General features: G+C 38.2%; 1 long non-coding RNA gene across 1 annotated transcript in view; it reads left to right on the forward strand.

The window, feature by feature from the left end:
* The window catches only part of LOC139805027 (uncharacterized), a 69,005-nt gene extending 43,885 nt beyond the window's left edge, over positions 1–25,120 (forward strand). Inside the window, exons 2-3 of the long non-coding RNA XR_011729652.1 lie at positions 21,854–21,991; positions 23,547–25,120. This is a non-coding gene — a long non-coding RNA (uncharacterized lncRNA). The remainder of the gene's footprint in view (positions 1–21,853; positions 21,992–23,546) is intronic.
* Positions 25,121–25,125: the final 5 nt, after the last annotated feature.

Raw genomic sequence — 25,125 nt, forward strand, 5'->3', positions numbered from 1 at the left:
AATATATCTTATTTACTTCTATAAAACTCTAGGAAGCTTCAGATATTATTTAACACATTTGTTCTCTGAGAATTCCTTGTCCTGCTTTTGGGTTTTTTTGTTTTTTTTTTTTAAACTTGATAGTATGCTATCATCAGGCAGCTTAATCTTTGCTTCAGTGATTATTAACAACTATGTCCACTTTAAAGAAAAAATATCTCTAGTACAAGCACATTGAATTCCTCAAAGATACCTCAGTTGCATGGATTTTGAGCTTGATTAGAAAAAATTCCACATAAATTGTAATTTTAGAATGTTTTCACCTTTTTTCATATTATGATTTGCTATACATTACCTATGTATCACTATGTGTCACAGGTAGTGTTATATTTTCTGTACAGATATAATAGAATCCTAGTTCAAATAAGGATATCTTACAAGGATATCTTAAGAAGGATATTTTATTACTTAAAATACAAGTAATTACAGTCTTCAGTTATTTTGGCTAGACCTCTAGCTAGTAACCATCACATCCCTGTATTTAAACAGATTTATGTGGAGTATTAAGAGTATATGTATGCTTATTAATGGACAGATTGTCTTTCCTGTTGCACTAATGTCATGGTAATTGTTTCTTCTCACCAAGACTTTACCTGACTGATGCAAAAGCATATGTGCTGTTCCAGCTGGTGTATTGCTTTAATCTATGCTGCTGAAAACTTTTCAGGGGCATCCTACAACTCACTTTACCATCATGAGTTTTATAAAAGAACCAGATTAAGCTGAATTGCTAGACTATTTCAGGCTGTTACTGCTTCACAGGGCAGTTGCACATTTGGCATAATACAGAATAATGTGAAGCATCCAAACCTGTGGGCAAAATTCAAACAGTGTGCCATGAGGTTGTAGGGTACAATATTTTTGGCTTTCCTCTCCTGCTTACTCATCACTGGCTGTAGTAGGCAGCAGTTGTCAGGGGCCAACTTTGCTGTGCTGAAGGCTCAGGTAGGCACTGGCTGACATTTGCCAAGTGCCAAAGTGTGTTAGCAGATCTCTAACTCCTCATTGGCATTCTGTCTACCTGACTTCCTTAGGAGCTTCTGTAAATCCAGCCAGACATGTATGTTCACCTTTAGGGGTTTGCAAATTTGGCCATAATCCCATGAAGTGATCTACTCGGTTAAAGCAGAAATGTTCATTCAAAAATTGTCTTGCAAGAATTGGAAAATGATAAAAAAAGAAATGCAAAAGACTTCAAAAATATTTCAGCCTTACTGTTTCTCATTTATAAATCAGTCTTTCTCAGTTCTGAGAAAAATTAAATGACCTGTATTTTAATAACCTCTCTGACTCAATTTATTTATTAAAAAATATTAATTTTACTTCTTTCCTGCATAGGATCATGTCTAAAACCACTTCATGTGAGCCTTCCTCTGCTATTGCCACCTTTGTGCTGAACTTACTATTTCCTCAGAGATTTTTAGACCTGAAAGGAACCTGAGATCCTGTGGTCTCAGCCACTGCAAATCAGGCTATGGAAGTTAACTCTATTACACCTTTGTTGAGCCCAGTATCTTGAGTTAGAGTAAGTCAAATCTTTCCACAAGAAAAGGAAAAAGAAGGCTTCAAGACACACAGAGGCTCAGTGGCTTTCTTTCACTTTATCTTGCCTCTCTGCCAGTGTGACAGATGGATGAAGCCACCATTCCTTCATGTGAGATCTTGCAAAGTTTGCTTGTGGTGTCTGGTACTTGTCTACACCACAGCACCTTGGCTTGCAGCAGAAGGACTTTGCCCACACTGAGCAAATGGTTCAGTCATTCCACTTCCCTCCAGAGTGCCAGAGAGGACCACTCAGAGCACCAGCATATTTAAATGGATCTGTCATAGATAGACATTAGCAACTCTGTCATATTGTTTTTCAGACTGCTTTCTGATCTAATTATTATTGTACCTTTAGAAAAAACATTGTCTGGAACATTGTTCATCCTCTTTTTTTTTTTTTTTTTTTTTTTTTTTCTTTCTTACAAACAGAGCAATTTCCCTTGACATTTCACCATCTGGGAATCCTTTTCTTCTCTGAATGTAAATGTTCTGCAGTCTGAAGAGCAGCTCGGTTCTCTTACGTACTGATTCTCATTATCTGTATTCATATTCTTGAGATCTGGTATCTGTTCTTATTTTCTTTAACATAAGAAATGTCATGGACCTAGAGCCATGAAAATGAAGCCTACGATTGTGGAGGTCTGGAACTGGAATGGCTTTGAACTGTATTCACATTCCCTAATTCCCTGGCAGGTTAAGTCAGGATCATCTGGCTACACCTGCTGCAATGTGCTGAACGTATATGTCACACTTATATCTATATGTAGTTTCCATTAGCATTGCTTTCCCTCCCCTGGTACTGTCACGTTGGCTGGAGCATGTACACAGTAACATTATCTGCTTGTCTCTTCTTTCTACCTATACATTTTTTTGTCTAATGTGATTTTTTTTTAGCCTGTATTTCTGATCTGTTCTTTCTAGGTTCTGACGATGACTTTCTCTCATGTCTCTGGAGGAATCTGGCCTACAATGTAATTCGGTTTACTGCTTCAAATATTGCTTTGTACCCAGAATGCTCTGATCCTGCATCCCAAATCTTAATTTCTAAAACTGAACTGAAGCCTGATATAGATACATGTTTCATGGAGACCTGAATTCTTCTCTGCAGTTCCCCTTTTCTGTAATTCCGTGTTCTCAAACATTGAGTTATTATTGTTTATTTTCTGAACCCCTTTATCTGAAAAAAAAGCAAGTTTGTTTTGACCTCTATTTGTCGTTTGGTATGAATTTCTATCCTGAGAACACCAGGAGATTGCCAGATGTACTTTAAACATCTCTGCTTTGGAGATAAGGTTGATATTAATCCCATCTTTTTCAGTAATCTCTTGAAGTATTTGCCTGCCTCGAATCATCATCTTATTTTTATTTTTAGATTTTAAATTCCCTTTTTTTTTTTTTTTCTCAATATTTTCTATATGCTTTTCATTTCAAGTTGCTTAGATGACTCAATACAGGTCTCAGGTAGGGAATGCATTTTCTGTGCCAGCATTGAATAACAATTTCAGATGATTTCTTCTCCATAGATGATTTTTATTATTATTATTTTAAATCTTACCTATGTCTTCTTTCAGGATGAGCTGCTGACTACTAGCAATAGATCTGACTGTAGTTTATAATGAAACTCTTATCTGACCATTTAAAGAAGCATTAAACTGGAAGTAAATTATTTGTTGGTTTTTTTTCTGATCCTCTGAAACTGCCAGCGTAGTGAGAAAGGGATTTTGTGTTAAAGACAGCTATATTTTAAGTGTCTCTAAAGAAATAAAAGAGTTTAGTCTCAAATGGATAAAGATGAGAAATTTACCTGTTTTATTAAAAATAAAATATTATATGCTGGAAGAGCTCATTTAGAAAGAAATTATTGGAGTAATTCTTGCATTCTGCATAAGATTTCAGCACAGGCCAGTTCCAGCCCACTATAGAACGGTGATCCTATTTCTGGTTTGCAGTCACATAAATCATAGTAGATGTTGAGATTTCCTGTATTTTAATGAGAGGATGTCTTTATGGTTTTGCAGTGCAAGGATGTACTTGAAACTCTCAGAATATTGTGAGAGTATAAATATAAATATAAAACTTGGAGCAGACTGCATGAAAGCAATCCCTTCTCTATTCCCAGATCTTAGAGCTTGTCTGCCTCTAACCTTTTTCATTAAGAGACAACTGTTCCTGGGTAGTTTTTGTCTGCGAGCTCATGTCACCTAATTATAACTGTGTGACAGGGCAGGTGTTTGCATCTGAACAAGTCACCTAAGTAGTCAGTGGCAAGAGAGAGGCATTCCTAGGGTGTGATTTCCCTGGCACACCTCAGAGGTCCTTGTGAGGCTGAAATAACAAACACTGGTTTCTTATCCTTGACTAAAGAGGGAATCTCAAGTCAAAAACTCAGATTCTGATTTCTGCATGGCAGATACTTAAAGTCAAGTATGTGTTTCCATGCTGTGTTTCGAAAGTAGGCCAGCATCCCAAACAAGCATATCATCATGGGCTTGTTCAGTGATTTCTTTTGCAGTTTAAATTCCTACCCATCAGAATTCAAACATATTATTAGAGAAATTATGGGGAAAAAAAAAAAAAAGAAATACTTTGTGGCTAAACACTCAGTTTTCTCAGCTAACAATATGCTCTGCTTGCCAAATACTGAGCAATAGTATGAACACACACATTGTTTATCTATTTACCTTACTTGCATTTGCAATTATTAGGCTTTTCCCCCTTCTTTTTCCTGTGCTGAAGATGTTGCCTATGATGGCATTGTGTCACTCATACACCAATAACTGCAAATACAAAATTTCATCTCTCTCCCTTGAATGAAGCTTTTATGATAATGTAACCAGATGTGTTCACAAGAGCCTAAGGATTCATAGTAGTCAGTCTCACAACGAGTAAAACTGGACTTTGAAACTTTTTTAAAAAAGTTTAAGATCAGTTTAAAAAGCGAGGAAGAATGGCAAGTACCAATCAAAAGTACCAGTCAAAATTAAAAACGGATGAAAAACTTAAGACAAATGAAACTTCAAAGAACTTGCCATCCATTTTATTTTACTCGAATATGCAAAGTGCAGTTCCCTGGCTATTTCAAGGGTAACTGCATTGAAACCAAAATGGAGCATGCCTCAAAATAAAGAAAAGTTGCATGTAAGTCTTCCCCCAAGGCAAAGGTTATGGGGCAGCTGAAATGGTATTGTTTTTCTTTCTAATGCACTCCAGTTACTCTTACAGTAAGTGGATCTGTTTTCCTCTGCCTGTTTTGAGAAGACATTACTTACATTATAGATGAGGGCACAATTCTGTGTCCAGCAGTGCATTAGCAAAGAAACAATTCCTTGCACCTGAGGGCTCTGCCTGCCATCTGCATAGTTCAGTGTGCCAAATGTGGACATCTGTCTTGGAGACATCCATCTGCAAAAACTCCTGTTCAAAACCATCCTCAGGTTCTCCGTGGTTTCCCCCTTAGTTTTCATGAACAAAACTTCTACCCCACACACTCAAAACTTATTAACCACCTGCTGTGTTCAGAGACTGGGACTTCCCAAATTACCACCCCATTGCTCGGAGCCTGAGGAAGTCAGGAGAAATTGCAATAGATCCACAGGGAAACAGCTGGGGAAAGCAGGGGGAATACTGCTTACAGAGGTAGTTCAGAGAAGGAATCCCCAGAACATACACTAAAAATCAGTAGATATCACTTTTGTTAAAATGGAAATGACATGCAGCCTTTATCACTTGTTCCAAATCTATCATCAAATCAGCTGCTAGACTTTGAAGCTATTGTTAATGGAGTGAGATAGGAGTTAACACTGCTAAAAGCAGCAGCTTCCTTTTGTCTTTAAGTTAGTACATGACAAGAACAAAAAACTGGTAACAGTTTTCTTCCCCCTTTTAATTAAGTTTGTGGAAATAAGGTCAGAAGTACTTGAAGTTGCCTTGGGGATTTTTCAGACTTTTTCATTCAAACTGCAGCTAAAAATACGAAGAAGAAAAAAAAATGTAAGATACAGTTGGAGCGTCATTGCCATGGCTTTAATTGCTTTAGAACCAGGCTGGTACACTCTAAAAGAAATGTGAAAAATTTCAGTTGATGTGTTGAGAAAATGGATTTTTTTCTGAGTGTTTACTCAGAAAAATAACTTGATTTAATCATGATCCCCAGCTAGTCCCTAGCATTTGCTGAAGTCAAGACTTGAAGAGAAAAAAAATAATCAGGTAAATGTTGAATGGTGTTAAATGGCACTGATCTGTTAAGGACATTAAATACTTACATCAAATAGTTTTTGCCTTTTCCTCTCCAAATTACTTTAGACATTGTGTATCAGTTGTGATTTTTTTTTTTATTTTGTTTTGTGCTTTTTTAAAGTGTACAAGTCTAGAAGATTTCTAAAGTTTTTGACACAGACATCTTGGAGGTCATACATTGAATTACTATTGCTGCCAGGATCCAGCAAAGAATAAGGTCAGAGAAATGATGATCTGTGTAGAAAATTCATAAGGAAAAATCCCAGTGAAACCTCAGCAGAGAAATACTTGCACAGCATTAGCCAGTTCTGTGCATCATCTGGTCTCCATTTTTTCCCCACATCCTCTTTATTATGTTCAGCATCTCAGCAGCAGACAAATGGTCTGAAACACAAAAAGTTTCCAGTCTAATCCAGAAAGGCTTCAGCCTCAGTGAAAATTAACATGTCCTAAATGCCTGTGATGACCTCATGTGAGCCCAAATATGCTAAAAGCTGAACAATGGTTTGAATGCTTCATAAAGTCAGAATCTCTATCAGTGGCCATAGAACACTTTGAAAGTCAAAATGAGAAACACTTTAATATTTTAATAATAATTAAATATAATTTAATAATTATAATAATTTCTGATAATTGTATTTGTGTTAAAGCAATGACATGCAACTCTTTTTCAGTCCATATATATTTCACTAAAATTAATGTTACCAAGGTTATTTTTCACAAGACATGACTTTTCCAGCCTTGGAGCTTTATTCCACATAACAGGACTTAGAGCTGCATCTTCTCTATGTCAGGCAGTGACTGCAACACTGAAAGTGCCCAGATTCTTTAGTCCACAAAGCTCCAGTGCTCCCACACAGAACAAGCAGAGGTGGTTACACAAAGAGCAAAGCCTTTCTTCTCTATGTCCCTCCTTACTCATTGCTTTGGGGATGGAAAATGACTCAAGCAAAGAGTTTGTTCAGGGTTCACTAAGTCTTACACAAAATTAAATGACATAATGCTATTTGAATGCCATTTACACTGCAAAAGAGCTGTGTGACAGGCATAGAGTCCTGATCACTATGTGTATAATGGGTTATAATATTTTGGCATTTTTTACTTATATTGATTTGATTAACTATATTTTGATGATCCCTGTTTTAAAGAAATGCCATTGATACACACTGGCCTTCCAAATGAATCAGGTAGCAACTCTGGTTAATCTGGCTTATTGCCAAACACCACAATGGGAAAGAAAGGGTTTGAAATCTCTGGTTTTAAATCTTAGCAAAGAACATTTTTTTCTTCTCTTATTTAAATCTGTGTGACTATAATTATGAAAAGCAACTGACTTTCACCATCACATACAGGCAGAAGCTATAAACTGTCATTTCTTCTCTTATACAGCTGTCTGGTTCAGTAGATACCTCTTTGGGGACTCATTTGCATTAGTTACCAAGAGATGATGTGCAGCAGTGAATGGTGGGTTGTGCTTTATAATGGGTTTTCCCAGCCCTCCCTTTCCAACATCATTATGAGATCTTCTGTTGTTAAGGGATGGGGATGCAGATTCAACACTCTACAGGAGATCTGAAGGTTAAGACTGAGCAGGCTGGGACATCATCTGGCATTCCCCACAGCATCTTGCAGCTGACTGATGCCAGACTCAAAGCCAAGGTCCAGCCAAATTTCCCTTTTTGAGTCCTGACAGCTGTTTCTCAGAGTTTCATTAGAGTTTGGTATTATAATCTAGGAGCTCATGAGAGGGTAAAGTGCACCCTATTAATATTTGCAGTTATTGAAAAAGTAGAAGAGAGCCAAAGGGATCTGCATTTAGATTATTAAAAATTTTGAATGTGTGGCTGCATTATTTGAAAAATCAATAAATTCCCAGGAAATAAGGTAATTAGGGGCAGGAGAGCCATGTTGTTTCTCAGCCAGTGTAACCACTCATCTCAAAACCATAGAGTTCCATGGAATGTTTTAGAATACAGTAGATCTGGAGAGAATATGTCCTACAGCTTTTCAGAAAAACACATTGGACTCATTTCTTTAGATAAGCTGTAGAGTTGTGGCTTCAGATTTCTTAGGTTTTCAGGAATACACACCATACCATGAAGTGTTTCTCCTGGTTGGTCTACAAAAAAATGTGATGGTGTGAATTTATATAAACAAGTAAACTCAATATTTTCCAGGAGGGGCTCTCTTACTGTTCACTTTGCATATTTTTGTGTTCATGCAGGAAGGACTGTGGAGTACCTGCTTTGCTGACAAACAATTTCACTGAAAAACTTTTTTTTTTTCAGATTGATGTATGTTTTGTTCTGAAGTAAGTTATTTAGGGTTTCCTCTGGTGCAAATTAGACAGAGTGTGAACTAAGGGATTTGTCTTCCAGATTTTTAACTTAATGGAAATAATGTTAGAGTGTGATAAGTTAGATTTATTAGTGAAAATAAATGATGCATCTCATTGGATAACAACTTCCAGATATCTTTCATAGTATTTTGCCTACATCAAATATTATTTTGAAGCCATATTCCAAACATGAAAAGGACAATCTCTTTGCTACCTGCTAGGCCTGTTCAGTGATCTACTAAAAGTGAGGGGGTTGTTGTGAAATAATAGTAGTGGGATAGATGATTGATGTCACTAATTGGAACCTGTGCTTTTAAGCTAGGAAGACATAAACACTAAACGGGCATGAAAGCTGAAGTCACCTCTAACTCTTACAAACGAGCTATCTCAGCTGGGCTTAGAGCATGTTGTTTAATCAGTGAGGAGCAGCCCCTGCTGAGACTCCCAATGTTGTTCCTATTTGTCATTAAACAGAGGTCATCCATCTCTGTGACTCTCCCTGCAACCTGACTATTACATTTGTTGTTAAGAAAACAAAAGCTCTGATGAGTGAGGCCTGGAGATGTTTGGCAGGGCTACAGGAGTCTTTCCTAACTGGAGACTAAATGAAAAAATAAATATTTGTAAAATAAAAAGCTTCTATTTATCTTGAAGGGGGGAGAAGAGCTATGTATAGTTGAAGATGAGAGAACAAAATTTCCAGATCTGGAACGTAAAGGCCTTTTTTATCAATCAGAGTATTGAGTTTTGTTGCTTTCTTCCCCAGCTGATAGGAATAAAGCTCATATTTTAGAGACAGCAAGCTTGTAGAAATAAAACAACTTGTATAAATAAAATTTTGACACTTGAATTTTCGTGCAGTGCTGAGTGTTTAGTAGCATGTTTTTAATCAGTGTATTGGCTTGCAGAGAATTAGGTTTGCTGCCAGGTATACAACCATGGTTCTAGTAAGCCCTTTCCTTATGCCATACAGCTTCCAGCTTCCCATCCTCTCTGCATATCTCTGTATCCTTTGCCTCTTCTCCATCGACATGCAGTCACTAACATCTGATGAGAAAACTTCATTTAGATGAACCATACTTACAAGCCAAGTATGCACCAAGTATGCAGGTGTCCTCTGAGGTATCATGAGGTTTTCTTCTTTTTTGGGGGTTGTTTTGGTTTTGGGTTTTGGGATTTTGGGTTTTCTTTTTTTTTGGGGGGGAAGGGTTGTTTTTCTTTTTGAAACTCTGCAAGGAAGAAGTACTGTCGATTGCATCAGATGCCTGAAATGTGATCAGAAACAATTCTTCTCTTTAGATTTCCATATGAAAGTCATCAGCCAAGATGGGCTGGCTGCTTTGTACATGTCTGTGTGATACCCTATGCCAAATGTTCTCTTTGAACAGGTTTATGCAGGCTGGGGCTCAAACTGGTTTAATTCTCTGTACTTTGACAGTACTATGCACTAGACTTTCAGACAATTCAGAGAGGTAACCTGCTGGGATGGTTATGCATTGTGGGACTTTTTTATCCTACTGAGATTTCAGGGCTCTTGTGGATAAGTCCTGCTCTTAGCTGTTCATAAACTCTTTCCTGACATGCCTGGAAATACAATGAATTCCTGATTATTTAGTCTAAAATGTGCATTCGATTGCATGAATATCTACACAAGCAGATAGGTTAGTAATTTTTAAACTAAGAACTGCATAGATTTACCTGATCATAAATTCACAGACACAGAAAAAAACGGGTTTGGTGCTTTACATTTAGGAATAATGCAGTTGGGAATAACACTCCTTCCTGTTTTGCAGTACATTAAAGAGTGTGTTTATTGATATTGATCAAATAAAACACATTTTATTGCAATGTAATTGGAGATGGAGAGACAGAGGAGAACCCCTAAAATGGTGAGAATTAAATTTGGAAGAAAAAGAGCTTTAGGACTGATAAATAAAAGAATATGGCTTAAATAACACAATAATGTTTTCTTTAGGAAGCTCTAAACAGATAAGCCTCAAACTTCCTGAGTCAGGGAACTGCAGTAGTGGGTAACTGTGGTGAGCAGTCTTAAATGCATGGACATGTTGATACAGATAGTAACAGATCAAGAGGTTCTATGCCTGCTTTGCTCCCAGGTAGTACCAAATGTGTTTCTGTCAGTAGACTCAGCCCTCAGTTGTTTTGAGAACTTTTCTGTGAACATTATACTATTTTTCACATTATTATCACTGTATAACCATTCAGAATCTTCATCTGAAAATAGACTTTGTTGCTTTGCATGTGACCAAGAGCTTTTTTTTCATGGTTAACCCCTTTTGAGTTTCCAGTTTTTAATGAATCTCTGAATCAGTTTTGACTGGGCTTTAGGCTGGATCCTGAGGCATGTATGCAGTCTAAAGAACAGTTTTACATTTTTTACATGTCTCACTTAACTTTTCTTTAATCTCTCAGCAGTTCCTGGGGGAATTGGTTTTATTATGTTTCCAACCCTTCACTTTCACACATCTAAGGCATCCTTTTTCTGTTCTGAAAACCCAGCATCTGGTTATGCTCATACTGAGCAAAATGAAATAATAGAGGCAATGGCATACCAATTAGATCACTGAAGAAATCACAGTCGGTTGCCATTTCCAGGAACATGTAGTACTTCTGCAAGACAATGCTGTTATTACCTTGCATTTGGAAGTACTGCAAACTCTCAAAAACTTTCATGAATGTTTGCCTCAGAACTGAATGCCTCCAGTTTAATTTAAATGTAAATGAAAAGTACATAGTTTTTAAATGTTTAGCAGAAACACAGACGATTTTGGATTGAGCAGAATTATTCACTTACTGTGTTAATTACTGTCTATTATTCATTTATTGCCACGTCTAAATTCCTTAATCAGATTCAGATTATATTCTGCAGCTTTCCTCCCTCTCCCTTCCATGCAGATAGCCTTCAGGAAGGCTTCCCAAGGGTTATGCCAATTTGGCTTCTGCAAGATGTTGCTGGTTTCCTAAATCCTGACTGGAAAATACCTTCTGTAATTGCAGAGCATAACTAATGCCTGCTAATACTTTCTTTGCAAAGAGTAGCAGAATTGAGGCAAATGGCAGGCCTTAGTTCCTGCAGCAGTCCTGGCAGACTCTTCTCAGGAGTTTCTGGTGTCTTTTAACTGGATTAAACTTCATGTTTGAAAAAAAGGACGGCAGGGAGTCTCTTTAACTTTAAAGCTTGCAGGAGTTTTAGGGGGACTGTTCTCAGCTCTTCCAAACCACCGCTACAGTCTTAGAACTAATAAGAAGCCTTGTTCATATCTTCAAAGCCACTGACATGTTCTTCTTGACTCAGCATGTAAAGTGTGTATAGCTGCATATTATTATGGACATTCCACTTAATGTCATTATGGGTTTTGATGTGTTTCATGTCTTTGTAGTTTCCAGGCTGTTCTTTTGTAATTAGAAAACTTTTTTTTTTTTTAAACAAAAATCAAGATAGAACCAAGTCAGTACTTCTTTCAGAGATAACTGTAGTACATTCAGGCCTTTCTCCATTATCTCTCTCCTGGGCCTAAGGACATCCAGGTAGGTAAGCAATAAAAGTACAGCTCTTTTGACCTCCCTTAGCAATGAAAGTAATTGGAACACATTCAGTTTTTCTGATATAATTTCCTTTTATAAGAAATAGCTTCACAATTGGGATTGCAAAAAAGTCATCTTGGATGTCTGAATTGTTGCAGATTCTTGTTACAGGTTCTTGTAAGTCTATTAAATTCATAAGTCAAAAAAACTCATTCTATTTTTTATCACTTTCAGCCTTTGCCAGTCTGCAGTTTTCCTTATTTCTTATACCTGCTCAGAGGGTTGGATGTGTTTTCAGTGCCATAACATTTGACATGCATACATTGAATCCTGCTTAATTTCACATTATTTTTCATTCTCTAACTTGCATGGAGATCCCTAGACTGAGAACTTGTGAACAGTACAATTAATTCTTCATACTATTCAAGAGCTATGAATTTAATCCTGCGTGTAGCACAATCTTGTCACTTTAACAGATTCTTCCATTTCGTTCTGGCTGCTGCTCATAGGATGTAAATAGAGATAGAAAATCCCCAATCTCATTAGGAAATGGTTCCAACACTGGACAAGACCTTGCAACCACAAAAAATAGGTGATGGTGACTGCTACAATGAAAGCTGGAAACCACTTTTTGTTGTATACCAAATTTCTTGGGGAGACACAACATGGCTGGGCCTTGGCTCTCCTACAAATGCAGAGTGAATGGGAGCTCTTGGCCTGGCTGGATTGGACTTCAACCAGATGATGCCCAAGGCAGCATGGCAGTGGTAATTCAGAAAAGTTCATCTTCCTGGCAAATGAATCCAAGTGACTTTCTGTCTTCTCAAATTAGATCTTAATATTCTTTCAAATTTACAGTGAAACCTTTCCCTACAGATTTGCAATCTACTAAACACCAATGGCTGTATATATATATCTATACATTTCTGTTCTGCATAGTTCATGCAAAGACAAGACAAATTCCTACTAATGGGCTACTTTCACTCAGACCATTGGGCTGAACATAGAGCAGGTTATACCAAAGTGCACTGTATGACAGCAGAAGTGCCCCAGGTAAATGTAGAGAGAACCACAAGTCCTCAGGTGTCGCCGATAATGAACTGGGAGCTTAGGCCCTAATTATTGGACACAGCTGGGCCTAAGCTCCCAGTTCATTATCGGCGACACCTGAGGACTTGTGGTTCTCTCTACAGGTAAATGTACCCTCAGCCATTATATTTTAGCAAAAAGTAACTGTTGAATTTTCTCTGCAGAACTGTGTGAGAAATATTTTCAATACTTCAGTTATTCATGGTAAAGACATTGCATAAATAATTACTGACTTACAAACATCAATAAAGTTGGCCTAAGAACCCAAGATTAGTAACACACATTGCTCTGTCTCTGGCATAATAACTTGGATGCCATTTCTAAACATCATATATTTCTATCTTGGAATCTGACAACTGTTGGCTTATCCTGACCAAAAGAGCTCTGAAAATGTAGCTAAAATGGAGATTTCTTTCCCCTGAGTAAATCTCTTTCCTTTAGTACCCATTTTTGCAACAGTCAGGATTCTAGTGATGCAATCTTTATTTATTAGTTTAATTAGGAAAATTAGTTGCTCTAGGCTTTGGTTATAGAGAAAAATGTGCAATGAAAATAATTTTGACTTGAACAATTTGACTATTATTATTTTACAGACTAAAATTCAAACAGAAAAGTATAAATAAAAATGCACCCAAATTTCTGGTAAACAGCTGTTGCTACCCAGCTGTAGCTGCATGCAACTTTGTAAAGACATATTAAAAGTTTACATAAGTACTCCCCAAATTATTATAAATTACACTTTACAGAAAGGAAAAAGGAAACATTTTTGAAAGCTTCTAGCTGATTTAAAAATCTAAATCATATCATTATGTGACACGGGCAAAACTCATATAGCTTTATCTTCAAAAACATCTTTTGAAAGTAGAAGTTGGACTCCAGTTGCTTTTTGAACATTTTGCTAGGTACCCACTTGCATCTGAGGACTTAAGTATATTTCAGTGTCTGTGCCTATGTGATTTAGACTGTTCAATTCCTTTTGCTACTTGGGCATCCAGCTGCCTAGTCACTTTGGAAATCAGGATTAGCTGCTCAAATCCTTTAGACCTTGTGATGCTTAATGCAGTGGCATGAAAAAAATTGAACCTGGCTGCCTAAAGATACAACTAATACTCAGCAGCATATTAGAAAATGCCTACACAGGTTAGGCTTAAGGAAAACTCTCAAAAATGCCCATGCTGCTTATTGAACAGGGTCTAATTAGTATATGGAGACAGTGATTACCCTCCTGCAAATGAGGAATGATTCTCTGCTCGTTTATTGTGCTGAAATTTGTATATAATTGCAGAAAAGTACCTGCAGAAAACCTTATCAGGTTACTTACTCAAGTCTTTCTCTGAGACTGACATGGTTTGGATAAGGGTTAGGTCTCTCTGCCTGGGTCACATTTTTAAATGTTCACAATAATCCTGAAATTTTACGTAAACTGAAATCTAGCCTGATTGGGTAAAGAGATGCCTTCTTTTATAGTCTGTCAACTAATGTGAACTGACAACAATCATGTTTCCTTTTAATAAAACATCTGAAATGTAGCTTCTCTGGCACTGTCAACAATTTTACTGAAACCCATCTATTGCTTGAAGCCTACTGGGAGATGAAGGAACTGAATAAACCCAAATGTGTTAACACGGCTACTTTGTTTTCTAGATATTTTGAATTTGAAAAAATGAAACAAAATAAAGGACTTTACATCTGAATTGAAGCAAATATGTAATGCTACAGTTCATTGACAGAAAATCATATTTGTGCCAGACCCACTTGCTTGGTACAATTTGTTCTACTTGGAGTCTAATGAGATCAAGGTGGGATACCTGATCCTGTGAATTCTACCACCAGTCCTGCCTTTAAGCCATACCCTTCATGTTTCTACTGGAAGAATTTCCTAGTTCTCAGGACAGATTCATCAGGGTAGAGGAAATGATTTAAGGCTGATGGACTGCTGTGTAACTTGCAGGATTCTCCTAGAAAAAGGCCTTTTTCCTGAAGGATATTTTTTTTCAGGAAAAAACAAACTAAGCAATGTGAGAAAGAGGTTGCACTTTGCAGAACTGCAATACATTTTTTTTTTTTTACCTCAGTATTTCCAGAGTGCCTGGTAATGTCCCTAATGTATTCATTAGAGAGTGGATGGATCGGCATGGCACAGAACCAGAATGAGATTCACACCAGAAAATGTGAAAACACAATATCAAGATAGAGAGAGGAACTATTTTCATGTATGAAATACTGTATCTTCAGAGTATTTCCCTCTCTGCTTGCTTTCTGCAAATATTTTTCTTCCTCTTCTTACATTTCCATTTAGAAATTGCATTCCTGTATGAGGGCCTTGCATTTTTTTCTTTTTTGAAGCTAAATGGCATGTACTGCAAACAGATGCTTTAAGCAGTAATAACTTGCTCTAGACTCCTTCCTGGAGAGTAGTGAACCACAAGTATATACTGAGGTCAAAAATGGGAACAAAAGTTTATCACATTTTTTACTTGATTTCAGCAAGAAACGTTGATTGAAATAGTTCTCTTTCTATGTTGCTTCCCAAGAACATTTGAGTGCTTTTTGTTTGGTTGTTTTTTTGAGACATGAAAGATTCCTCAAAGAAGAGGCAATGATCTCAGTATGCACATAAGAATATTGTAATCAGAATTTCCATGTTAAAAACCATCCAGAAAGATGACTACTTCAGAGGAAGGAACACAGTAGATTTCAGATACTGTAGATGTAACCATTATTTATCTTGTTCAGGCATCTGATTCCAATTTTGTATCAATACTTGTATAAAAATATTTATTATAAAATCTGTACTGCTATACAAGATTAGCACAGGACCCTTCTTGTATTTCTCTGACTATTTAAATTGAGTTATGCTGAAACAATTTCTGTCATTCCATTGTAGCTTTTTAATTGATTTTCGGTTTGGAGCAAAGATGCAGATAAAAATTTCTGATATTAGGGCTAAAATAGCTCAGATGATCATATCTACAAGTTTGAAAGTGTGTATACATATTGATAAATCCCTATGTGAATACAGAGGTCTCTAAGAGAAGTAGACTTGCATCTGACTTACAATTTAACTTGTAGCTGGGAAGCAGGAGTTCAGCTGGAATACACAACCAAGTTTATATTAACAGTAAGAAATGTTTGGTCTAACTCAAGAGGTCCAACATCTTTTAAAAAAATTTATTTTCTCATTTGTCTGGCCATCTTCTATCAATTTCATTACTCTTTCTTGATTAAATATTTTCTAATGATTTCTGCCTGAATGAGAAGTGGAGAAAGGATGGTCACAAATCACTCCTTAGGCAGAATCTGGCAGTGATGTATATGAGTCATTTATGTTCAGCTGGATGTAAGTCTCTAATTCTTAACTGTAAGGAAAAGGGCATCATCAGCAACAAATATCCTGATGCTTTACATTTTAAGAAGGGAAACCAGAAAAAGGAAACCAGACCCATTTCTTATTCTGGAATAGGCTGATCTTTATTTTGCATGTTGTTAGCAAACTGTATTTAAATTTAAACATGTGTTAGAAAATAAAGGTGGAAGCTACTCTGGATGGTGGAGCTGGGTTGTGCATTTCTCTTTCAGAATCACAGCCTTTGAAGGATAAACACATCACCAGGCAGGCGTAGTTGGGAGAGAAGGGCTGCAGCCTCTTTAGCTCTTCTGGGAAATTTGTACTTATGTAAAATTAAACATGTGCGAGGTGCAGAATAGGAGCTTCCCTCAGTTTGGCCTCCCAGACAGAAGGGAGGAAAAAATATTCATTTTCCCTAGACCACTTTTCATCTTGTTTTTTTCTCCTTTACCTACTTTTCCTCGTAAAGCTGATTGTAAGTGTTGCCTTTTCTGGCAGAAAACTGGGCTGCTCTGAGTGAGATAACAAACATGCTTTTTCTCCCACTTTCCTTACATGAAATAATATTTCTTATTCTATTTGCTTTGTTGCCAGCTCTTATCTGTAATTTGGATCATAAACCAGGACTGTCTTTTTCCAGGAACACTGAATAACATGATGGCTGGTGAATGGTGAGGGTATTTTTCTTTTTTTTCCCCCTTCTGTTCTGATTTTTTTTTTCTTTTGTATGTTTCAAAATAGATTTGGGAACTATTCATACTCTACAGGAAAAACAGAAAGAAGAGCCTTTTATCCTCTTCATTTCTGACTATATCTGCTTGTTTTTACTATGTTGTCTTTCCCCTTACTAAAAATCAGAGAGGGCTTTTGTCAGTGATACCAGTGTGAGTGAAAGTGGGATCCAAAGCTTACTCCTTTTAGTACCAAAACTTTGTCATGTTCCACTGGTGCTGAATGCAGCTGAATACTTGAATAAGCATTTGTGCTTAACAAAAATAAAGAGCTGCTTTCCCAAACCCCTCTTATTAACCACAGTGCTAGAACAAGGACCAACAAGTAAATTCAGGGCAAGCTGTATTGCAAAAGAAAGCTTTTACTGTTTATTATTCACTGAGTTTATATTCTGCCCTTCTACATCCATCCTACTTACCAGTGAGGAGACTGCCTATTACTTTGTGTTTATGCAGTTTCGTTTCTTGCCAGCCCCTAAATGCTACTGTCATCAACAGTATTATTTGTATAGATGATAATAATAATGAATAGCAAGTAAGCACTGCAAATACTGCACACAAAACTGCTCAAGAGAATATTTTTCACAGATTAAGGCACAGTTTATTGTATCATTAGATCTCCTGGTATCTCCACAATTGCTAAAGGGAAGGGAATGAAGTTTTGATTGGGATGTGATGGGATTTACTGCATTCATGATACAGTAGGCTTTTCTGTGATGCTTATTATTATGGTATCTTGAATTCTAGACCAGTGAAATTTAATTCCTTGTTTACTGGGACTGTGACTATGGATGACTATCATGGGACCAGTAGAGTCTGGGCTCTGGTAGCAGTTGGAGGCAATTGAGTCCAGCCAGTGGTAGGAGGTGTAATATTGCTGGCCTGGGGCAAGGTGCTCACTAAAAGATGTTTTTCTGTTAACTTATATCAGAGGAGCCCTGACATAACTCTCAGTAAGGGGGCTCTATTTGTCTTGAATGCCAATGAATTTATTAATAAGGAGATCTATTTGAAGTGCTGCTCCCAGTTGGGTTGCCCGGGAGACCTCTGGCCTGCCATTAAGGCAAGGCAGATGTGGGGTGCAGCCCCTGTGTGCTCCATGGTGTCTGAGCACATTCTGTGACTTGGATGAAAATGCAGCCAATAATAGCTGTGCATATCCAAGTCAAGGTAAATCCAGATGTCATTAAATGAATATCAGTGGGTCAATGGGAGGATCAATAGTAGATAAATCCTTTTTCTTTTTTTCCCTTTTTTTTTGCTGCACTCTTGCAGAATGAGATAGCAGGGAGAGAAATTAAGTTGGAGAGCAGTGCAAGAGCATCCAAGCAGAACTTGCCTCAAGTCAAGGATATCAAACAGGGAACATTCCCACAGCACTGCTGGTTCCTGAGTGAGAAAGGGGGAGATAACCTTCCTTAAGGGAGTCTATTCATGTTCCAGTGCATGGTGTTGAGGGTAGCAGAGAACTGGATGTGGTAATTGGGTTTTCTGTGCCCCTTCTTATAAAGGGCTTCAGAGACTTCTGGGACAAAGCATGATTTTTTCCATATTAATTACTATTAGAAAACCAGCTTTAATACATTCAAGCCAGCTACTTACCTCTTGATCTCTCTGGATGGAAAAACTACCTTCCATAAACACCCCTCTCTTTAAGAGCCCCAACATCCATGCTATGCCAAATTCAGAATATAAAAGCAAAAAACACAGAGAGAGGTGGTTTGGCCAGCAGATGCCTATCAAAATGCCAAGCCAGCCCAGGAGAGAGCAGGGGAGCCAGAAAGCAGAGAGAGGAGTGAAGGACCTGAATCAAAGCTCTCAGCAGGGCTGCAGACAGTTATTAGCTGCTAAAGAAGTCAGCCAGAGACAGACCCTCAGGTGGCACCAGTTCCCATAATATAATTCATGCCAATTCGCATCACTTCAGGATCTACTTCACAGAACCACCTGGGCATGTGGAGAGGATGTTTTCAGAAAGCTCTTCGACGACTGGGGATTTCTGTAAATGGGTGTTTAAAAATAAGCCACTTACCACCAGAGATTCATAGATAGCTGCAAATTTCTCTCTATCACATTTCCTCAGTCTCCCCAGCCAGGCAGCACCATGGCAGATGCAAATCTTCAATGCAAAAAGTAAAATGTAGGCATTGCAGACATGAACATTTGCAGTATCTGATATAAGTGCTGGCAAGATCAAGTAAAAAAATGCCCAAGGAGTGAAATAAACTGGAGAGGTTGAAAGAATGAAGAAGGGAACAAGACCTGTGAACATATTTGATTACCATAAACAGGGACCAGCTGCCTTACACATCTTAGGCAAATACAGTTTGTCTTGCAATTAATTTTATTGTGTAAGCATTGCAATCTGTAGGAAGAAAAAGCAGAAGGGAAGGTAGAATAACCTCTTTCCTATGCCAGCCCCAAAATTAATACTGCAAAAGAAGCAGTACAGGTAGATTGTAGGAGATAAATGTCTGTAGTTTATGACATCTGCTCTGACTTCATTTGAGTAAGTAACACCAGCTAGGTGAAACAAAAAAGAGTTTAGGGAGTTACTACACAAGTGACTAAACCAATATTGTTCTTAAAGCATTGTGGGAGATGCCTAGTGGTAGTGATGCAGTTTAAAAAGAATGTTAATTGTCAAATAGATGAGATGACTGGAATTTGGTAGTTATAAATGTTTATTTTTATATGTCATGAACTAAAAATATAATTCAAACTGAAAATGCTGTAAAGATTAAATATTATTTGCAACTGATTGTCAGATGAGGAACATAGGCTTCAAATTGCTCAAAACCAGGATCCTGTCCATTTGTGCAATTAAAACAAGGGGCCATAGTTCTGCTCCAGCCCTTATGTCTGCAAAAAATTGGTACAGAGGGAAGCACAGGAATTGAAGTGAGAACCCTGATGTGCCATGAAACACACCACACCTCTCAGCTTTGCTCTCTCCCAGCTCTCTAGCAGCCATCGAGTTATTGGATCTTTAACAGCACTCACTCTTGAAGGCTGCTTGAGCAAGGGTGGTTTGTCATGGATTGCAACTTTATTGGCACAAAGAGATGCAGTTTACAGATTTTTTATATTCTTTTACTCACTCAAAGTCAGGAGGGCAGGAGTTCTCTAACTGAAGCTGTATCAATGGTAGAAATCAAATAGCTTTAGAAACAGCGTGGATGGAAGAGTTATTCAGGCAGAAGCAGAGAGGTCCTGATAATACAGATGATGTGTTATTACACTCTTAGAATCACTGTTATCATGTATGAGAATTTTCATGTTTTCTGGCAAGAATAACCTGAAGGAATAATAGTGTTTTTCACCATGACAGCAGGTGCCCAGCTCTACTGTGGGCATTTCTTATTTAGCAGAAGAATAAATATTGCTCCTTTTTGTGCTCCCTGCCACCCCCTGCCCCTGCCAGGCAGGGAGCTCCATTCCTGTGAAGCTGGAAGTTAATGTGCACTCTGACCCAGATGCAGACCCTCTGTCCCCCACCATATCTGCCAGGATGTTTCTTGACTTGTTTGTACGTCATTTCCATAGAACAAAGGCAGTTGCTGTCTATGGCCCTTGGCTCAGAGAATAAGGCTGCAGCCTGCCTTTGTTATTACTCAATTTTCCTGGCAGGCTTTTTGGGTATTTTTTGTTGCTGTTGTTTTTCTCCTTAAGCTGCATCTTTAAGTCCTTACTTTCTCATTTTGGAAAGTACAATGTTTCACAAATTATAGTACACAGAAGGAAATTCAAGTTCAGCTTTTTTTGAGCTTCCCAATGAGCATTTTTTGTAGCACCGAGGATGTTAGCTGACAAATAGCTCCATTAAATGAAGAGCTTTGATATGTAGGAAGAAATTATTTGATACTTCTTTCCATGTTAAATTATTGTACTGATGCACATCCAGGAGGGACTGAATTTCTCTTGCAGAAAGAGCAGGTAGGTGTTCATAGGACCAAACATTTTCTTAATGGGAAGATGTTATTAAAAGTTGCTCTACAAAGTGTTTTGTTGTTTGTCACTACAAGTTATGGCTGATGTAACCCTTACAGAGGAAAGACAGACTGTTCCACAGAGTTTGCTCTGCACACACACAAGCTCTGCCGAAGGCTTTAGGTGGTCAAAGCAAGGGACCAGCAGTGGGGGATGCAGGGTGTGGGGGAGTGAGGGATGTTCCAGGGCTCATGCTGCTGCACTGGGTCAGGACTGAGTATTCTGGGCTGGGGGGAGCCCTGGGCACCCTGCACACCACACTGCTGTGCTTGCCGGGAACAGGACATAGGATATCTTTCTTGCTTCTTCCATTTGCCTTGGGCAAGTCCCTCTCTTTGTGCCAGCTGCTGTGGGGACTTGGGTTAGACACCTCTGCCTTGCTGTCAGCTGAGTCTGGGCCCCAGAGCAGAGCTGTAATTGCACGAGGCAGTATTGGCCTTCAGGCTTTCAGTGCCTGCGTTTGGAAGTGCCTGTGCCTCTCATGGGTCTAGTCTCTTAGTAGATTAGAAAATAAGTTTGATTTCAGAAGTTCCTTGGATTCCAACTGCCATGAATTCAAAGACAAATTACTCATAGAAGTGACTTTCTTGAAGTAGCAGTGAAAATATTACTTTCCTCAGTGGCCACTCTGATCCAAATAAGGTCTTCTCTTAGGATGGCAGAGCACAGTGAGAGTTATTTTGCAGCACAAACGTATCCTATATTGAGTGTGAGGCAGAAAATTCACTAAGTGAAAATAATAACTGATTTGACAGAAATGCCTGGTACACTAGAGACTCTTCAGACAAGCAGAGGGCAGCTTTCCCACATTTGTTTTCCAGCTACATGGTGAAACAGAATGTAGGAATACAGATTTGTGACACTCTGGGTGGTTCCTGTTCCCCTACTGGAAAAAAAGAAAAGACAAATGCTGCTTCAGTCATGTGGCTTTTCATCTGTGAGAACTGCACTGACATGACTTTTTCTGTGATTATTCATTTTCCTTAATAGGTTTGAGAGAGAGGAAGTTCCCTGACAGTATTATGTAAAGCAGCAGCATGGTGGCAGAGAGGAATTACAAAGCATGTGATACATCCTGGTGCCGTGGCAGTGCTGTAGAATGCAACACTGAGCTCTTCTCTGCAAAATGTAAGTGATGCAAATCCCATCTCCTGTGGGGAAATCTCTGTCTTTAACTGAGGGAGGGTCACTCCTGAAGGTGATATGAACAGTGGAAATGAGAAGGACAGTTCAGGCAACATCACACATAGCATGCACATAGAGTAAATAAAACACAGCTCAGCATGTAAGGAGTGCAAGTTCAGTGAGGTTATGGTAAAGCACGTGGGGTCACCATCTGACTTCACCTGTCCTGTCCTGTGGCTGTTTTTGTGCCTTCCTCGCATTGCAGTGTGCTGAGGAAAACTGCTCAGGGTGCTGCTCAAGCATGGGCAGGACTGTTAGCAGGAATGTCTCCAGAAGTTTTGTGCTGACCTTGTAGGTCCTCTTGGGGGAAAACATTGTGGGGTGGTGTGCTGAGGGCAGTGGGAATGGCTGAGGGAATCTGCTGGTGGTGTGTGGGTGTGTAAGGAGAAATGAAAGTAAAGGTGGGAAGGTGCTGCTGAGAGCTGCAGTTACCAATAGAGTCCCCCCTTGCTGCTTGGGGCAAGTTAAAAACAGCAAAATACTTTCTTAAAGCTTATAGGTACATCTATAAAAAAAACTTATGTTCAATCAACAACTGATTGAACAAAACAACTGGTTTTGAGATGCCCTTAGTTTGAAGGTGTAAGAAATTATTTATAAGATCCCCAAATAATGGATAGTCTGGCTTTAAAAAAAACTAATTCTGGGAGACATCATGCTGTATGTTGACTTGGTGTTATTAGTAGGCAATATTGAGCAGCCTTTCAGGGATATAAGAATGTAAAACTAAATAATACCTGTAAATCATGGGCTTGATGCATAAACTTGCAGTGTATTCTGTTGACTACATATCTGAGGTTTTTTGCATAATATACTATCTAAATGAACAATATTCATTTTGCCAGATGTGAAAAGTAGTCCACAGTCTTTATTTTATTATATAATTGTGTCCTTAGCTGTTGCTGCAGAAAGCTGTCTGTGCAAATAGCCACAGATGCTAAGCCTTGGGTTCTGAATCCTCCCACACAGTCATCAACAGACACCGTGAAAGTCCCCTGGGTCAGAATGGAGACTGAGCTGTCCCCATTTTCCTCTATGAACACATGGACATATATCCACCTCTCCTCCCTCCCCCTTATTATTTTTTTTTTAATGGCAAAACATGATAAATCAGTGATACATGGCTGGCTAAGTGACAAGATATGCTCACATTTAGTTGACCTGTGCAGAATCTGGAACAAAAAGACAAGGAAATATGCTATAATGAACTGAATGTCAAAATCCTAGTATTTAAGGACCAGGTTTTCCAAGGAGCACTTGATCTCTGCTGCTTAGCATGAGACACTCTGGGAGGGCAAAAATTTCATTTTGCTGTGAATTGTCCTCCAGAATGCCATCAGCACAAACCAAAACTCCAGGCTTTTCAGTGACAGAGTTGTTCATTGTTCTTCAACGTTTATTTTTTATCATTTTTGGGTTTTGCCTTTAACTGTCTTATGCATTGTTCCACATTTGTAAGAAACACATGCAATGCCCAACCAAGCCTGTTTTTTTTCAGTAACCACAGAAAATAACATGAGGAGAGAAAATGTCTATTGCATTTTGTATCAGGACATCAGACAGCCTGAAACTGCTCTCTTGAGACTTACCCTTAGCTAATCAGCAATTGCTCAAGGAGGCTGTTTGATGAAGATGCACTGAACAACATCTAAAAGCCACACTTAAGACTCAATGTTTCTGCCACGTGTCAGCACCTGATGAATATGCTGTCAGCAGTACATTTAGTATTGTAATCACCCTTGACAAGATGAAATATGGCCTCCAAATTCCAAGAACATATGGGATTATTGAGAAAGAAAAATGTGTGAGCAAGAGCAATTAGAGCAATAACTATCCATGGAATACTACACTGAGTCATCCAAGCATAACACAGATATAATGAAAATATTTTTAAAGGCAAACATGGTGTAAACCAGTATCACAATGATTATTATTCTGTCATGAATGATAAATGTTAAAAGTACACTCTACATGCCCCAGAAGAACAAGAACATATTCTTCTATGTAAGCCTTGCTACATGTTTTGGAGGGATAGAAAGGGAAGATGATTTCTTTGTAATGGGTATGGAAAGGTGATGAAACATCTTTCTCAGTTAAATTCTAATCCTTAATTCTTCAGGATAGAATTGCTCTGGTTATTCTTTAGCACATAATTCCCCTCCTATTTAACTTCCCATTGTTACCCCACCCCATCAGCATATCTGTGCAACAAAGAGGAGGCAGTTGGCAGCCTATTAATCATAACAGGACTAGCTTTAACCTTTAAAACATGTCATCTACAGGACTGCACCCCTATAATGATAAGCTTTTGGAGCCATTTGTTCTGTGAGGTGTTATATTTCTGAGTTCACATTAGCATTGTCAGATAAAAGTGTAGCAGTAGTAAAGTTTGAATATAACAAGCATTAAACCATGCCTGTATCCAAACTATGGCTAGTTTGTGGCAGTTGGTAGTTGCTACAGGTACTTGGCTGCAAGAGGGTACAAACTACCACCAAAGGTAGGTAGGTGTTGCATGTCTCCCAGGCAACAGATTCTCTGGCCCCAACCAGAGCAAACAGCACAGAAGATGCTGGTGCAAAGATGGGAAGAGACTTTGGAAAGATGTATGTAAATTGGGTGTGTATAGCTACAAAAATATATGTGTGTGCAGAGATAGACAGATAAGTAGGGAGGTAGATACACAGACTGCTATTTTCAGAGATCTGGTAGAATAAGAAGTCTGCAAGAGAATCTGTTTATCAAATCCATAAATGTAATTTTTTTCACATATGAACTGATGCTACCCAGGCTGCTGGGATAGTCGGGTAAGAAGAAATAATCTGCATCAGATGCTTCATAAAATATGTTCCTCTCTTAAAGGGGAGTGAATGACTTTTCTCAGTGTATTCTGTGAGTGTAAACTTTAATACAAAAATATTGTCTGCACAATACCCAGGTGAACCTGACACATATAGTAGGATTCCTCATATAAGTAAAGCTTTGCTTGGTTAATCACAACAGTACTCATAGGGAACCATAACTGCTATGCTGTTGTCTCTAACACATGTCAAAAGAATAATTTGAATAAATACAAA

Source organism: Heliangelus exortis, chromosome 19 (genome assembly GCF_036169615.1).
Source record: "Heliangelus exortis chromosome 19, bHelExo1.hap1, whole genome shotgun sequence".
NCBI classification, from domain to species: Eukaryota; Metazoa; Chordata; class Aves; order Apodiformes; family Trochilidae; genus Heliangelus; species Heliangelus exortis.